Source organism: Stegostoma tigrinum, unplaced genomic scaffold (assembly GCF_030684315.1).
Source record: "Stegostoma tigrinum isolate sSteTig4 unplaced genomic scaffold, sSteTig4.hap1 scaffold_54, whole genome shotgun sequence".
NCBI classification, from domain to species: Eukaryota; Metazoa; Chordata; class Chondrichthyes; order Orectolobiformes; family Stegostomatidae; genus Stegostoma; species Stegostoma tigrinum.
Genome location: NW_026728472.1, coordinates 1,665,436 through 1,678,233, shown reverse-complemented (window position 1 = coordinate 1,678,233; position 12,798 = coordinate 1,665,436). Strand labels below are relative to the sequence as shown.

At 44.1% G+C, this 12,798-nt stretch overlaps 1 long non-coding RNA gene across 1 annotated transcript in view; it reads right to left on the bottom strand.

The window, feature by feature from the left end:
• The window catches only part of LOC132208822 (uncharacterized), a 77,840-nt gene that overhangs the window by 21,012 nt on the left and 44,030 nt on the right, over window positions 1-12,798 (bottom strand). The window lies entirely within an intron of this gene.

Here is a 12,798-nt window from a genome sequence, read left to right as displayed (position 1 = left end):
TTTGGAGTGGACAAAGAACGTGCAATAAAATAGTAGCATTTGAAGAGGAGCTCAGAGAACGTTTTTGTCAGTGTTTCTTTGAATAGCACGTTGTGCAACTGGCTAGGGACATAACTATCCCAGATTGACCATTGAGTGGTGAAGTTGAGTTAATGAATAATGTCACACCAAGAGATCCTCTGGGAAATTGTGGAAAAGAGGAATTCAAAGGGATTATAAAGTTTTAAGGTGATCATACAAAGAAAAAGCAATAATCAGAAACATGAAAAAAAACCAACTGTATGAATTTTAGAACAAAGAACAAAGAAACTTACAGAACAGCAATAGGCCCTTGAGCCATCCAAGCCTGCGCCGATTGAGATCCTCTGTCTAAACCTGTCACCTATTTTCTAAGGGTCTGTATCCCTTTACTCCCTGCCCATCCATGTACCTGTCCAGATACATCTTAAAAGTCACAGTCGTGTCCGCGTCTACCACAACCGCTGGCAATGCCTTCCAACACCCACCACACTCTACAGAAGAACTTTCCACGCATATCTCCCCTAAACTTTTCTCGTCTTCCTTTTAACTCATGACTCAGAGTAATTGAGTTCCCCACTCTGGGAAAAAAAGCTCCTTGCAATCCACCTTGGCTGTACCCCTCATGATTTTCTAGACCTCAATCAGGTCCCCCCGAATATCCGTCTTTCTAATGAAAATAATCCTAATCTACTCAACCTTTCTTCATAGCTAGCGCCCTCCATACCAGGCAACATCCTGGTGAACCTCCTCTGCTCCCTCTCCAAAGCGTCCACATCCTTTTGATAATGTTATGACCAGAACTGTACACAGTACTCTAAATGTGGCCGAACCAAAGTCTTGTACAAGCGTAACATGACCTGCCAACTCTTGTACACATTACCCCGTCTGATGAAGGAAAGCATGCGGTATGCCTTCTTGACCACTCTATTGAACTGCGTTGCCACTTTCAGGGAATAAGTGACCTGAACACCCAGATTTCTCTGTACATCAATTTTCCCCACGCTTTTTACATTTACTGTATCATTTGTTCATGAATTAGATCTTCCAAAACACATCACCTCGCATTTGCCCGGATTGAACTCCATTTGCCATTTATCTGCCCAACTCTCCAATCTATCTATATTCTGCTGTAATGTTTGATAGTCCCCTTTGCTATCTGCTACTCCACTAATCTTCGTGTCATCTGCAAACTTGCTAATTAGCCCACCTATACCTTCCTCCAAATTATATACATATATCACAAACTACAGTGGTCCCCGCACAGATCCGTGTGGAACACCAGTGGTCACAGGTGTCGAATTTGAGAAACTTCATTCCACTACTATTCTTTGTCTCCTGTTGCCTAGCCAGTTTTCAAGCCTTCTAGTGAGCACACCATGGACCCCATGCGACTTCACTTCATCCATCAGCCTGAGGAGAACTCACCGAGGTAAATAGGGTGAAAAGACTGAAATGGATCACTGTAAATGAACAGTGGAAAACATTTGATGGAACTGTGTAAAACATTCATCAAAAGAATATTCCATTGAAACTGACAAAAGCTCAATAAAACATCCCCACGTGTGATTCAGGGTGTAACACAACATATTCAATTGGTAGAGGCTGAGAAAGCCACACACAAAAAAAACCCAACAAATCTGAACAAAGGGAATGTTTTAGGAACAGTGAGTTACCAAATTATGGGCGTAGGTGTTAAAGGGATTGCAAGGAATCTCCTTGTAGGGGAGTGCAGTGGAAGAGGAAACATTGTTGGGACTGAAGGAAATGATAGGAACAGGGAGAGTTGAAGGTGCTGTAGAATGTGAGACCGATATGGAGAGTGGCAAGGGCCTGAACGATGTCACACAGGCAGGATGAATTGTGGGATCTGGAGGTGTTTGCACTGATGGGGGGAGGGGGCGGGGGGGAACATGTACTTTTGTAAAAAATAATTCATGTCAAGAGGATGTCTCTGGCTGGTCCAGCAATCATTGCCCACCACGAATTGTCAGAGCACAGGTCAGAGTCAGGCATATTTCTGTGGGTGTGCAGTCACATCAGCCAGACCAGCCAAGAATGTCACGTGCCCTTCCTTAAAGGACAGAAGTGAATCAGAGGAGTTTTTCCTGATAATCAACAATGCTCGCATGGTGGCGTCATCTATGTCATGTGCAGCCACAGAATGACGTCCCAACTCATGCTCCCCTTGCTGTGACCAATGAAGGCAAGTCTGTAAAAAGCCACCTTCACCACCCGATTTCCCTCTGATGCCACTTTCATGTACGTACGTACTTGCAACCCAAGTCTCTGTTGGACAGCACTACACAGGGAACTACCATCTGTTTACGTCGTGCCCTGACTTGTCCTTCCATGATGTAATATCTCATACTTGTCTACCTTAACCTCCATCTGCCATTCCTCATCCCACTGGCCCAGTAGATGAAGATCCTGCTGTCCTCTTAGATCCCCATCTTCACAGTCCACTACACCAATTTTACCGTCACCTACAAACTTACTAGCCATGACTCATATCTTCCCATTCAAATTGTTATTAGAAATGTCACGCAGCAGTTAATCGAGCACCGAACCTTGCAGCACTGACCTCCAGTCAGAACAAACCTCTACCATCACCCACTGTCTCTCACCATCAAGCCTATTTTGTACCCAGTTGGCAACCTCTCCTGGGAGCCCATGTGATCTTAGCACATCAAGCAGTCTACCATGCTGAACCCTGTCGAAGGTCTTGCTAACAGCCACGTACCACTCTGCCTTCATCCATCTCCTGGCTACCTCCTCAAAATATACAAATCGAGTTTCTGAGGCAGGCTTTTCCACACACAAAGTTGTACTGACTATCCCTGATCAATCCTTGCCTTTCCAAATGCATGAATATCTAGTCTCTCAAGATCTCCTCCAACAGGCTTTCTTTGCTCTGAAATCTGTTTCGACTTTGGTCTGATCCCCGATTTAAGTTCTTAGTGTTCCCATGCATTAATTGAACTTGCCTTTCTTGCTGTTAGTTATCCTGTGTTTTGAGAACCTTGATAAATGGATGCATGACTTGAGGAGCAGAACATCCTACTGGTGTCCCTAGATCTTATGGTCTCATGAGAATCAAGGGGCAACTTTCCATTGACATGAGACATGACCTGGACCACAGGAAGATGATCATAGGTTTTGGAAGTCAGTTTTTTGAGCTTCAGAATTTCACTGCAGCAGTTCCTCAGCGGAGTTTGTTATGCCCAAAATTCTTCACCTGCTTCAATGAGCTTCCCTCCATCATAAGATCAGGATTGGGGTTGTTTGCAGATGACAGCTCAATGTTCAGCAGCACTTGCAACTCATCACTGAAGCAGTCCATTTCCCAATGCAATAAGATCTGTACTCCATGCAAGCTTGGGCTAACATGCAGCGCACAACATTTGTACCACACAAATATCAGACAATGACCATCCTGAACATTGGGAATCTCACCATTAACATTTGACATTACCATTGCTAAATCCTTTACCTTTTTTTTCTATTGAAGTAATGGCCAATATTCAATTTGTCTTCCAGGTTACTTGCTGCACCTACGTGCTAGCTTTGTATTTCACGTAGAAGGAGCCCAACTCCCTTTGTGTTTCATCTTCCTGCAGTGGTTACAACAGCAAATCAGAAGCTCGAAATCATGCTGCTTTTAAATTTTACCTTGTGTCCCCAATAACCTGCTCAGTGACACACAGTTTGGGTCCTGCCAGGGTCACTCAGCTCCTGGCCTCCTTCCAGGCTTGATTCAACATAGACAAATGAGCTGAATTCCAGAAATTAGGTGAGCGTGATAGCCTTTGACAGCAAAGCTGCATTTGACCGTGAGTGCAGCATCAAGGCACCCATCAAAACTGGAATCACTAGGTATCGGGTGCAAACTGTCTGGTGATTTGAGTAATACGTGGCACATCAGAAGATAATGGTAGCTGTTGGAGATGAATCATCTCAGCTCCCGGACGTCTCTGCAGGAGTTCCTCAGCGTAGTGTCTTCAACCCAACCATTTTCATCTGCTTCATTAATGACGTTCTCTCCATCTTAAAGTCAGAGGAAACCATGTTTGCCAATGGTTACATAATACTCAGCACTATTTGTGACTCCTCAGACACTGAAGCAGTCGTGTCAAAATGCAACAAGATGTGGACAATCCTCAGGCTTCGGATGACAAGTGGCAAGTAACATTTGTGCCACATAAAAGCCAGGCCGTGACCTTCACCAATAAGAGCCAATCTAACCACAGCTCCATGGATTCAATGGTGTTACCATGAATAAATGCCCCACTATCATCCTAAGAGTTCCAATTAATCAAAAACTTAACTGGGCTAACCAGATCAAAATAGTGGCTACTAAAGCAAGTCATCAGCTAGGAATAGTGCAATGAGTAACTCGTCTTCTGAATCCAATAAGCTAGTTCATCATTTACAAGGCACAGGTCAGGAGTATGGTGGAATATTCCACACGGTCCTGAAGGAGTGCATCAATAGTGAGGTTTGGCTCCACCCAGGAAAAAGTGGCCAGTTTTATTGCACTACATCCATTAGGATCCATTCCTTCCACAACTGACGTACAATAACAGCAGAGTGTGTAACATTTACAAGATGCACTTCATTATTGGTGAAGTTTCTGGCCTGGCTTTTATGTGGCGCAAATGTTACTTGCCACTTGTCAACCCAAGCCTGAATATTGTCTACATCTTGTTGCATTTTGACACGACTGCTTCAGTGTTTCAGGAGTCATGAATAGCGCTGAGTATTATGTAATGTGTTACGTATTATATGTATATGTATTATATTATTTTAATGCGAGTAAATCCAATTTTACTGAGCTGAGAAGAGATTTACTCAATGTGAACTGGAAGCAGCAACAAGCAGATGAATCAGAATCAGAGCAGTGGCAGGTATCCAGAGAGGAAATGAACACAGTTTCAAGAAAATGCAAAGAAAAAAGGGGCAAGCTCCTAAATCCAGAGATCCTTGAAAGTCCAGGAAACTTTCAGGCAGAAAAAGAAACATTATGTCAGACAATAGTAGCTAAAAACAACAAAAATCTGAGAAGATTGTGGAATATGGAGAGATACAATTCAAGAAGAAATTAGAAAGCAAACAGTGTGAGAGAAATCACATTGGCAAGAAACATCAAGGTGATCTTTGAGATTTTTTTACAATACAGAAAATGAAAATAAAAGTAAAATAAGGATTAACAAAAAAAAAGACACACAAGGTAGATTGAAATGGAAGGAGGCCTCAACGACATGGGCTATAATGAACAACTTGAGAGAATCATCTGAGAAATCCATCAGACCCTTTTCAATGTTACAAGCAGATAGAAGGATTTAGGAACATGAAATATGGTCATTGGCACATGGTGGTAAGAATGGCAAGTTTTGGGAACTTTGGGCCACAAGATAAATCATGAGCTTAGTCAGAAAGAAAAATAAGGCATACATAAGATTTCGGAAACTGAAGGCAGACAGAGCTCTCAAAAACATAAAGAAAACAGGAAGGTCTTGTGAGGCATAAGGGGGTCCATGAAATATCTTTGCCAGAGCCGGATTAAGGAAAATCCCAAACCATTTTACGGAGTATAAAGAACAAGAGATTAGGGAGGGAAAGGTTACATCCACTCAAGGGCAAAGAAGGGAATTTATGCATGGAGGTAGATGAAGTGCGTGAAATCTTTGAAGAATACTTACATTGGCATTGGCAGAGGGGAAGGTTATGATGGATGGTCAGTCAAGAAAAGGGGTGCCTTGATGTTCAAGAGCATTTCAACGTTTTTTTTTAAAAAGTGGTGGTGCTAGGTGATCTGAAAAGCATTATGGTCGAAAAGTCTGAGATCTTGATGGAATTAATCACAGAATCTGAGGGAATAATTTGCTGGGGCCTGATACAAAATCTTTGTGTCCTCTTTCGTGACAGGATAGGCACTAGAGTATTGGAGAATAGCCAATGTTGTTCCTTTAAGGGCAATGAGGATAATCCAGAAAATTACAGACCTGTAAACCTGAGGTCAGTAGTTGGGAAATTATTGGAGAAGGTTCTTTGCGATAGAATTTACTTATTTTTGGAAAACATGGACTTGTTAACAATAGACAGTGTGGCTTTGTGCACGGTAAGTCATGTCTCACAGACTTGATAGAATATTCTGAGTAAGGGACGAAAGATGACTTATGAGATCATGGGGCTGGGTGGTGTCCATATGGATGGTCTCAAGACGTTTGATAAGATTCCTCATCGCACGATAATACAGAATGTGAAGTCAAGTAGATCTGCGGTGAGCTGTTAAGATGGATACAGAACTGGCTTGGCCATAGTGGGCTGGAACAGTGTTATTTTTAAACGGGAGGTGTGTTTGTTGTAGAGATTGGTGCTGAGACAGGTGTTCTTTGTAAAATAGATAAATGATCTGGTGAAGAATGTAAATAGCCTGATCAGTAGTTTTCTGGACGACTCAAAGATTGTGGACAATGGATCGTGGGGACGATTACCAAAAGGATAAAGCAGGACAGAGATAGGCTGGAAACTTGGATGGTGAAAAGGCAGATGTGATTCCATGTGGGCAAGTGCAAGGTAATGCATTTCCAACGGCTGGTGCAGTGGCTCAAGGCAGAAGTTCACCACCACCTTCTCTGGGATGAATCAAAATCGACAATAAGTGTTCGCTCAGAGAGCAATGCCCACATCCCATGAATGAACGAATGAAATAAAGCTCTCCAAGCAGCACGGAGGTCACTCAGGAAGTCTCTTCCCATAGTACTTCACAAACCAGGAACAAGTATCATCAAGAAGAACAGGAGTAACAGTTGCACGGAATCCCCAGTATTCCCAACGTCGCCTCCAAGCCACGCGACATCCTAACATTACTGTGCCTGTCCCTAGACCGAAAGGATTGCAGGAGGTCATGAAGGCAGCAGAACACCACCTTAGAGATGGGAAATAAACGATGGCCTAGTCAGTGATGTCTTCATCCCATAACTAATCTTTTAAATCATTTTAAAAATAGAGAAACTCACAGACTGTTGATGCACCCCTTGCTTCTTCACACAAATCTCCTTGCCATCTAGTTTTGTCACCATAAGAATGTAGCCATTACAGCCGATACAATGTGGAGCTGAAGGAACACAGCAGGTTAGGCAGTATCTAGAGGAGCAGGAAAGTTGATGTTTCAGGTTGAGGCCCTTCCTGATCCTCTGATGCTGCCTGGCCTGCAGTGTTCCTCCAGCCCCACATTGTATCGAATCTGACTTCCGGCAAATGCTGTTCTTGCTACCTCCTAGTCCACAGAAACATCCAATTTTGTTCATCCAACAAATTCATTGATCCAATTTGTGAGCTGTTGAGGGCTCAGCACAAATTCATTTATTTCCACTCAGTTTTCTGTCTGATAAAGAATTCACAATCCTCGCCATTACATGCCCTCCAAGCCCACACGTGCCTATTTTATTTATCCACCTCTTCAGTGGCCACGTATTCAAAGGTTTCTGAAAATTCAAACGAATAATTCCACTTCTTCGATCTATTCTGTTCATAGTCAGAAAAATAACAAATCCAACAGGGTCCGTCCATCAAAATTTGCCTTTCATAACAACATTCTTGGCACGGATAGTGGATTGACTGAAACAGTGAGTGGGTTAAAGGGATTTTTCGAGGATGGCAGCCACTGATGAGTGGAGTTCCACAGCTGTCTGTGTTGGGACCACAAGTGCACATGTTATATGTTAGCAGTCTGGATGAAGTAAGTGAAGTGCTAATGTTGCATCATCGGCTAGAAGAGGTGGAGTGACAGATAGTGCTGAGGAAAAGCGAAGGCTATAGAAAGACAGGTACGAGAATGGGAAACAAAGTGGCAGATGGAACCCAACGTGGGAAATTATGAGTTCATGAACTTTGGTAGGAAAAATCGAGGTGTAGACTATTTTCTAAATGGCGAAAAATCTGAAGCACAAGGGTCTTGCAATCCTGGTTTTGTATACTCTTCAGTTGAAGACGAAGGTTCAGTTTGAGTCAAAAAGGCATCGGAAATGTTAGCACTTATTTCCAGAGAGAAGCAGAAATGTACTGCTGAGGGTCCAAAAAGCTCAGCTCAGACAGCCTATGGAACATTGTGAGCAGTTTTGGGACCCAGACTGAAGGAAGGCTGTGCTTCTCTTGGAGGGAATAGAGAAACGGTTTACAAGAAAGATGCTATGGATCAGGTGGTTGTCAAATGAGGAACAGTTAAGGGCTCTGTGTCTGTATTTGATGGGGTCTCGATGGAGGAGGCAGCATTTCATTCAAACTGACAGAATACGGAGGAGTGTGGACAGAGTGGAAATGGAGAAGATGTTTCCATTGGTAGGAGAGTCTAGGGCAGAGCCTCTGTGTGAAGGCACAACCCTTCAGAGCAGAGGTGTGAAGGAATTTCTTCAGTCAGAGGGTGGTGAATGTGTGCATTGTCACAGAGGGCTGTGGAGGCGAAATCACTGAATGACTTGAAGACAGAGATAGGTAGGTTCCTGATTAATAAGGGGATCAGGCTTCAAGGGGATCATGGCAAGAGAACGGGGCTGAGATAGATACAAGCCACAGTCAAATGGTGGAGCAGACTCGACGGAATGAATGTGCTTACTCCACTCCCATAATTTATACTTCTTTGGCCTGTGCTTCACCTACCTGATTTCCAAGTGTGCAGTTATCATTTCTGGGTTAGCGTTTATCATACATTCCAGTCCTTTCCTGATTACTACTGTCATCTCTTGGTTTCACATTGATTGCAACTTCGGATTCCTTGTGTATAAAACTCCAAAGGTTTCATTCAGGTTCAGCAGGTCACAGAGAAGGTCAATGGAATGCTGGCATTTCAAAGGGAATAGAGAATGGAAATAGGGAAGTTTTCAAAAACTCTAGAATGCACTACTTGGCCCACACTGAGAATACTGTGATCAATATTGCCTCTATGCAGGGAGAATAAATATTCTTGCCCGAGAGGCAGTCCACAGAAGAATCGGAAGATTGATCCTCTTTATGTAGAGATTTTAATGAGAAGACATGGAAAAGATTGAACTCGAACTCTTTGGAATTTAGAATAAAAGGTAAATCTTTTGATACATTGAAGACTCTTTAGGGTTTTTACGGGGTCAATGCAAAGAATTTGACTCCCCTTGCGTGAGAATCTAGAAATGGAGGGTACAAAAATCACACGAAGGGCTCACTCATTCAAGGAGATGAGGAGGAATTTCACCAGAGGGTAGACAATCTGTTACTTACTCACTGGAGAGGGCTGTTGAAGCCGGATTACCTGCAGAGATAGTCAGGTTTTTAAATCAGTGAGGGAATCAGGGTCACTTTGAAAAGGCATGAAAGTAGAGATGAAGATTATCAGAGCAGCAATGATCACATTCAATGGTGGACCAGGCACAGTGGGCTAAATGGCCGTCTTCCCTGCAACGTCTCATCTCTTAACTAGATCAGAGTGAAATGCAACTTTATCTGTTCACTTCACTTTGCGCCATCATTCCAGCTGCCCTGTTGCAAATGTGCAGAGACTTTCAGTGAGAGTGGGTTAAAAGTGATGGCTAGAGGTTAGACAGATAGACAGATATTCAGGAACTGCAGAATCTTACAGAATTAAGGACTGTTGCACTTTTGGTGGAGACTGTTATTGGCAGAACAAGGATTGAGGGATGGTGAGTGGTGTGCAGACAAGCATTCAGAAAAAAAAAATCAAGGATGCAGCACATTGAAGGAGAAGTGCAAAATGCAGAGACTACTAAAAGGCATGGGGGTGAACAGATTGATTGGAGGGGCCTTGGACAGAGAGAGAGAGCGCGAGAGAGTGCGAGAGAGCGCGAGAGCGTGCAAGAGAGCGAGCACGAGAGCGAGCACGAGAGCAAGAGCAGAGGCCTGAAGGAGGTACCACATGTAAAGATGACTCTAGGGCCTGGAGGGAGCTACCCAGAAAGGGAAGGATCTAGGGACAAAAGGCATTTACATGGATAGGGAGAGTGCCAGTGGAAGGTGAGTTTGGGGAGGAATGTAGGCACTAGAGAAGCTTGCAGGTAGGAGCAAAATCATAGACACTGGAAGATGTTTCAGAGTTGGGGAGATTTGAGATCAATGAAGGTAGTTAGTGGGGCGTGGGGGTGGTAACTCATCTCAATGCACATGGATAAGGAGAACACCAATTCTACTGGGACCACACCAAAATCCTGGGACAAGCAAAGTATGGACAGACAGGAATTCCTAGCAGGGAAATACAATGACGCTTCATCGGAGGCTGCATTGAAAATGTTACCCAACCATAACATGAGCTACAAATCTACTCCAAAACCTTTGGGATTGGTTTGATCGATGGTGAGGGCTTAGGACCATGAGGAAAGTGAGCAAGGTAGGTCTGGACGTGATTACATGGATCGGGATGGCTCCAGGGACTGGAGAGTGTGTTTTTTTCTCCCCCCACAGATAAGAGGGGTTGTTTGAGCTGGTGGCGATTACACAGACGGGGAATGACTTTAAAGTGAGGGTGAATACGCAGGCACGGAGCTGAAGGAGGTTAGAAATAGAGACTAGCTGGAGGAACTGAAGATGGATACAGGAATCAAGAAGATGTTACAGATCCATGGATGATTTCAATGACTTCAGGAGGATACAGAGGTAGAAAAGGCTAGTAATGACTGGAGGAGGCACGATTAGGGAACACCACAGTAATGGGAGAATGTCACAGTGATAGAGGAGATTGTCGAGACTGGATGAGATTGCGGACATGGGGAGGGTTAAAATAACTTCAGGATGCTGCACAAAGGGAGGGTTTAAGGGATTGGAGCGGTTTATAAAGTCAGGAAAGGCAATAGGGGCTGGGGAGGTCTGTAGGAATGGTCGATGGTGACAGAGGTCATGAGGTGACGTAGGACGAGAGGTAGGAGTGTTACAGGGATTCGAGATGGTTACAGCGATATCATGTGTTGTAGGGGCTGGGTGATGTTACAGAGTCAGGGTGGGCTGTAGGTACTGGACAAGATGACAGATATAAGAGATGGTAGGAATTGCATATGCTGGTGAACCTGAGATAACAAGGCATACAGCTGGATGAACACAGCAAGCCAAGCAGGAGGAGAGTCTCGGCCCAAAATGTTAGCTTTCCTGCTCCTCAGATGCTGCTTGGCTTGCTGTGTTCATCCAGCTCTGCACCTAATCATCTTACGACAGTTACAAGGATTGTTGTAGTGACTGCAGGTGCAGGAGGAGAATACCGAGATTGGGCATGTTATCAAGACTGGAGCAATTTGCAAAGATGGACCGGGTCGTCAGAATTGGGATAGTTTTCAAATATACAAAGGGAATTGAGGGAGGACAGGAGGTGACAGAGATACCAACTGTTGTCAGTTCCAGAAGGGCTCAACGCAATTGCGCAGATGAGTTGCAACAAGGGATCTGTAAACTTGCTGTACGACTAGGACACAACAATAGAGACAATGTTGGAACGGGAACACAGGACTGAAAGATCCCAGGCTTCAAAACAACCTTCTTGAGAGAGGCCTGCTTTAACCTCTTTTGCACTCATCCTCACTGAAACAGCACAGGCTGAGATTGATAACGATGAACATCCTATGCTGTCCTGGGAAGGCTCAGTACAACTGAGGTGAACGTAGGGTGGTGATTGAGTCTGGGCTCTTTCTGTATTGTGCTACAACTTCGACACTGTATGTCCATCATGTCTTGTGGGTTCATGTTTTTTAGCGGTCTCATTGGTTCTCTGAGAGTGATTGTACCTCGCAGCAGGATTCATTGAAGGGTCCAGATCTCCCTGCCCTTTGTGTCTCTAGCTGACTAACTGACTTCCATGTGGCGATGGACAAGACTGGAGGTGGGAATTCTGAGAGTCAGGAACTTCCCGAGTGGCTGCCAAAGACAGAAACATAGACAGGCTGAGAAATTATACTGATCCAGAGAGAATGACACATGTAGAATGGCAGTGAGCTCTGCAGAGATCTGGAGAATCCCAGACTCCATCCTTGGCCTCTGCTGCCAGATCTCTGGAGTGGAGAATTCTGTTGGCTCAGGATCTCATAGTATCTGCAAAAGGTGCAGTCAGAGGCAACAATTAAATCCACACAGTGACAGGTATCACATGAAGAGATACTGGGTGATATCACCAGGAAGGTGTTTGGATCACACCGTGGTCAGGAAGAAGGGCTTTTAATTCATGGCACACTAGTATCAGTACTCAGGGATAGGCGAGCTCCAAGTGGGACACGCGATGGCGAATACCACTAGACTATTACACCAGAAACCAATGACAATGTTATAAACACTCATCTGATTACCTTATATCATTAAAGGAATGTGCTATGTGCATGTCGTCTGATTGACATGTGACTCCAGACCCAGAGCAATGCACCTGACATTTACCTCCCTCTGTACAATGTATGTCCCTCTGAAATGGCCCAGCAAAGCCCTCGGTTCAAAGGCAGCTTGGGTGGGCAATAAACACTGGCCAGCCAAAGACACCCACATCCCAAGAGTGAATAAATACTCAAGTAAATCATGCTGGGGTCTGTGTCCTGGCTAATCACACTAGCAGGTTTATGGACAAGTCTTTAAACTAACACAGAGGGTGCACAGACAGGGTACAGGTGAAAGGAGATTTCCAAATCTGAACATTCAAGGCAAAGCTTTGGGACAGCATGGTGATGTGGCTGAAGACAAGCACAAAGGAGCAGGAAGGGGAAAGTGCTTCACTGAAGCTGCACATGTGTGAAAAGGTGTGTGACAAGAAATCGCGGTAAAAAGTAA